This window comes from Scardinius erythrophthalmus, assembly GCF_964197995.2.
Source record: "Scardinius erythrophthalmus genome assembly, chromosome: 6".
Classification (NCBI taxonomy): Eukaryota; Metazoa; Chordata; class Actinopteri; order Cypriniformes; family Leuciscidae; genus Scardinius; species Scardinius erythrophthalmus.
This window is the reverse complement of record NC_138226.1, coordinates 46890090-46895674: the sequence shown is the minus strand read 5'-3', so window position 1 is coordinate 46895674 and position 5585 is coordinate 46890090. Positions and strand designations below refer to the sequence as shown.

Genomic DNA, 5585 nt, shown 5'->3' with positions numbered 1-5585 from the left:
ATGGGTTGCCAGATATTTCGTTAACAAATCCCCTCCTTCGATTAACGAAAACATTTTAAACTTTGAAAACGAATTATTTATTGTTTTGAAAAATAGAAACATAGCATAAATATATAGTTATATATTACTATATTATTTAGAAAACTGTTCTCTTTCAAAAACCTTTAAAGTCTTTAAAATGTACGGTATAGATAAGAATACTATGGTGTGATTTAACGGACTGAATTAAATTAATTAATATAAATTAAATAAATATATTAAAATACCTGTATTTCACACCTTATTAATGCTAATTTAATTGTACTTTAATTATTGCAACATTCCATGATGTGTCTAGCTTTCATCAAGTGTAACTATATTTAATACAATTATAATGACTTAATTATGAAATGCCACTGTAGGCTATTGAATATTTAAAAACGTGAACAGTTGTTCAATTTATTCTCCCAGTGATCCCATGGCTTGATTTCATCTGTTTAAAGGGCCACTCAGTATTTTTTTGTGTGTTGCACTGGCTGTTTGAAAAAGAAAAAAAAAGAGTTAGAAAAATGTATGTGACAGATCTATTAATAATATATCCTAAATTGTGCACTTCATATCTTCTAATATCTTGATTGTTTGCCATGCAGGTTAGGGTTTTTCTGCAATCTGGCAACCACATTATCATTTAATATATTCTGTGGCGTATTCTTGACCAAAGGCACGCCATCTGCCAGTCCTTTGTTTAAATGCCTGAAAATGAGAAGATTTATAGGGCAAAACAAACCCTTGTTTATAGTTCTCAGGTAATAAACCCCAACAGTGCGATATGATGAACAAGTTAAAGATGCGTTGAGATTGTAAAGGTCCTGACGTGACAGTAACGTCATTCAGTCCACTGTACTCCACCTCATATACCCCTTTTCCACCAAGGCAGAACTGGTGCTGGTTCGGAGCCAGAACCTAGTTTCAAATCGATTCTTTGTTTTTCCACCGCCAAAGCACCAGCTCCGAACCAGTGAAACTGGTTCTTAAGTAGCACCAAATCATTGCAGGGTTTAGAACGGAGCCAAGAAAGAACCGCTTGCGTCAGGGGCTGGGGGCGGGGTTACCGTGACCAACAAGACGAATAGAAACTTGTGACCGCCATTTTTAAATAGCAGCTAGTCGAGCTAATAGCAGCTCGATTATAATATCCGTCTATGTAAGTTACGGCGAGCTGCACGAACGCGTTGGATTCCGATGTATTTTTGCAAACCCATGAGCATCCATAGTATTGCAACGTCCGTTATTGTTGATGGCTTGTTCGAGATGCATCGGAGCGGCGAGGACCGATCGGAGCTGCGGGAGTGTTTGGAGAGCATACGACTCCTTGTGCTTTTAGATCGCTATCGCAGTGCTTTGATGTCATGCGGCGATCGATCTGCGAGAAGCCGATGCATCTCGAACAAGCCTGGAGTGTTTGTGTTTGGCGCTACCGCACTAGCGGTTGCTGGGCAACATGAGACGTATACAGTGACGTAAGATCTGGCTCTGTTGTGGCTCTCTAGCCGGTGGAAAGGCAAACCGGTTCTTAGTAAGCTCGTCAGTCGAACCAACTCTGAACCAGCTCTGGCTCTGGCTCTGAACCAGCACCCGGTTCTTGTTGGTGGAAAAGGGGTAATAGTAAATACTTGCACCATGAAGTACACCACAAATTTACTTACTCTCTTATGTTCCAAGTGGTATTAGCTGATAGTCAGTTTAATATAGTAATAATAGTTTTGTTATACTACATGCAACTTGTACTGACATTATTAGTTTGAAATATGGTGCAACCCTCATTACTTTCTATCATATAATAAATATAATAAAATAACTATATCAATTATATTTTACAAAAGAGCATAAATTATCAGCATCTTTTTAGGTCAAAACAGTTCATATTATAAACCAGGTTTAGATTAAAGTGTAGATTAAAAGAATAGTTATCATGAACATTAAAATTGATATTATAATTAATGCTCAGGTTTTTCAACTATGGATCAGAGTAAATTTAGTTATTAATATTTTGAATTGGCTTTTTATATTCTTAGTTATGTTAATAATTGTAGCTTAATTCGCAGTAATTTCATTGTGTTTTTGTCATTTTATTTTTCTATTAAATTTCATATACATTTTTTTGGCTTTATTTCAATTAACAAAGGTTTTTAAATGGTTATAAAAAAAACTTTAATTTATACCAATCTCGAGACAAATCATGATCAGTAAATATTTAGAAAAATATCCATTGTATTTGCTTCTATAAAAAATGAATGAATTTTCAATAAAAAAAATGAATAGGTTTAATATTGAAATTTCAAGATTTTTTTGTGAGACTTTAAACCATGATGAATTTAGTTTACCGATCTTGCATGATATTTTCACAATATCTGTTTGCGATATTATTTTTCAAATAATGAATTACAGTAGAAAACATCCCTCCTCGCTCAGCCACCCTTACATCAATAAAGCAACTATTACAGAACTGAATTTATTTTTCATTGGTTCAAAAGGTGTCTTAATCACATGCACGCTCGAAAATGAAACTGATTGGAAGCAGTGAATCGACGTCATCTGAGGTTTTGTGCGAGTCTGTTGAGCTCCTGTGAGAGGCCAGTGACTGTGTCCAGGATCTTTTTCCTATCAGAGTCCACCAGACGGCTTCCACAGCGCTGGAAAAACTTATCCGGGTGCCAGAGGGCCTGCTGCCGACGGAGCACCTTCCGGAAAGTGGATAAATCGGACCGGTCAGCACCGTGCAACATAACGCCCACCATGTCCTCCAGCGACCCCCGAGGAGCGGGCCACGGGATGTCCTCATATCCCAGCAGTCCCTCGGGTGCCTTGCTGGAGGAGCTGTTGAACGTGGCGGCACAGCGCTCCTCATAGCACCTCTTCCTCCCCTGCCGCGTCTCCTCCTCCTTGCGAGTGGCCGCTGCAGGTACTCCTCGTGCTCGCGCTCCAGACGGGCTTGCAGATCCTTACGGCTCTTCTCATCTTCCTCCGTCTCCTTACGCCCCTTTGACCTCTTGCTCTTGTGTCCTACGGAAGCCGCTTCTCTCTGTTCTCTGGCCCGTTGCTTAGTAAAATACTCTTGCCTGATCCGATCCGCCCAGCCCCCGAAGTCTTCATCTTCTTTGTCATCCCATAAGAAATCACCTGGATGGAACAGGGAGATATTCATACAATATTTCATCAGCCCAATCCGTTCACTTACTGTCTGATGCATATTGCTCACTTTATGTACATGAGACTACTTACTGTAAGGCAGAGTTGCCAGGTTTGCGTAACAAAACTAGCCAAATGGCCAATCAAAAGGAGCCCAATTACCATATTCCAAAATCTCAAATTTTACAGTCACTGTTATGCAAATGGCAAACCACTATATCATAGTGATCATAAACACAGTTCAAAGCCTCCACACCAGAGGCCCTGCTTCACAAAACTTTACATCCAGCATACGAGAATCAATTGATGTTGCTCATTTTTTATTAAATTAAAGTAATTAACAAATATTTATTAATTAACATTATTGCTAATTTTATTCAAAAGTACATTAAATATGCAATACATTCATGTATTGACTTAAATACACCTCATCTAAGATGAGCATGTTTTTAATTTCTGTATTAAAATTAGTTTTTTATTTTTTTATTTTTTGGGGGGTTACAGTAAAGTAAAAAATATCAAAGTGAAAAGGCATAATGACCAAAAAAAAGTCTCACTAATAGAATAAAATTATTAACAAGAAAATGTTAAGTAGTGTGGCATAATTGTTAAGAACCATTTCTTAGAAAAAACAACTGCTTATTAATATTTTAAAATATGTCCACAAAATGAAAGTCATGTGGTGCACACAAACTGTCTAAAAATAGGAAATGGTGTCATAGAGAAAACACCTGTAGACCTTCATGACTGTGTGTCAAGATCAATAAGTTCAGATCAGGGGTGCGTTTCCCGAAAGCATCGTTGGCCAACTATGGTCGCAAGTTACGTCGTTACCAATAGAGTTCAATGGACATTGCGACCATAGTTGGCCAACGATGCTTTCGGGAAACGCACCCCAGATCATTTCAGCAGGCTGCGAAGTGTCAAGCTGTCGACTCCGCAGAAATATTTATGAATTAATAATAAATTATATTATTTGTTAAATAGCACTTTTCTAAATACTTTTATTATATCCTAAATCTAATGTATTGTATCTAATGATTACGATGTGTACACTAACAATTATACATGTATTGAAGGTATAAGGAGAATGTGTTATTATTTTATAGATTGATGGTAATACCAAATTACAATTTTAGTCATTAAATTGAAAATTTTCTTCTTAAAAATAAAAAATAAAAAACATTTTCAAACAACATGAATTGACTCATGTCTCAAAATAAGTTTGTATAATACTTTTCATTTTCTTTAAGTTACACATCTATGTATTATTTTATAAATAACTGTGATATGTCCATAACCAGCCACTTAAAAAAATAATATGTATTAGTGCAGGATGTACAAGAACAAACAGCTTACCGTCATACTGTCCATATGTCTCAAAAAACTCTTCCTGGCATTCGCCTAACAGCTTCTCTCTCCATTGTTGCTCTGGATCAACACTTGAGGATTCATTTTTGACATTCTCCTGTTTCAATTAAATGAATATGGAACATGTTATGCACTTGCATGAAGATGCATAACTCAACATGACATCACAGTCTATTCTAAATATTCCTAAACCATTCGTTCATTAGTTTCGAGTCTATATTTTCACAGCACCTGCTCGGGCTTCATCTACTGGAGCAGGTCCTGAGGAGTCACTCCTGCTTTATTGGGAGTATCCATGGCTTCTGGGCAGTTTTTTCGTAATGGCACCACCAGGTCATCATAAGCTGCCATTGATAATGTGAACAGCATTAAACACAGATAAGAAAAAGAGGTTCTTGATATTACAGAGCACATTCTCATACCTCTTTTGCCATGTTTGAGGGCTCTTTTTGCGGCCAGATGTAGCGGTGTTTCTCCATTCCGGTCGGTTTGCAGGGGATCTGCTCCATGTTTCAGCAGCAGTCTGAAAATTGCATCATCCCCGTGAGAACAGACAATGTGTAAAGGACCTCTGTGCTTCTTCCCCTGGGTGAAGTTCAGCTCCAGATCTTTGTGTTTACGAAGGAATGACTTTAACTTCATCAAACTTCCCTCTTCCACATAGCGCAAAACTCTTCTCTGCTTTCTTTTCAACATCGAGACTACATGCAGATATTAAAATCTGGATAAAATTATCACTATGAACTATGGATATATGTATAATACCACATTTGATAATGAGAAGTCCTGTCTTATTACGGACATCAACAAACGTTACACGACACCACTGCAGTACGTCTGCGAAATCATTCCGGAGGAACCCAACAGTTCCAATAGTTCCGTGTTTGACACGAATGTTTGCATGGTGACCAGCAGCTGTCGCTGTTTCACAACAAATCTCAGTATACAGATGAAACTCGAAAAACTCGAATATTTTGCTGATAGTATCCATGCCACGCTGCATTGAGGCAGTAATTCATGCATTAAGGGGCCCAAACCAAGTACTG

The 5585-nt window shown here is 37.6% G+C and overlaps 1 pseudogene across 1 annotated transcript; it reads right to left on the bottom strand.

Moving 5' to 3' along the window:
* Positions 1 to 2570: 2570 nt before the first annotated feature.
* Positions 2571 to 5235, bottom strand: LOC308691895 (NF-kappa-B inhibitor-like protein 1; annotated as a pseudogene). Its single transcript has 4 exons — positions 4962 to 5235; positions 4771 to 4883; positions 4528 to 4636; positions 2571 to 3159 (listed from the first exon to the last, which is right to left on the bottom strand). The product of its transcript is annotated as an NF-kappa-B inhibitor-like protein 1 (transcript).
* Positions 5236 to 5585: the final 350 nt, after the last annotated feature.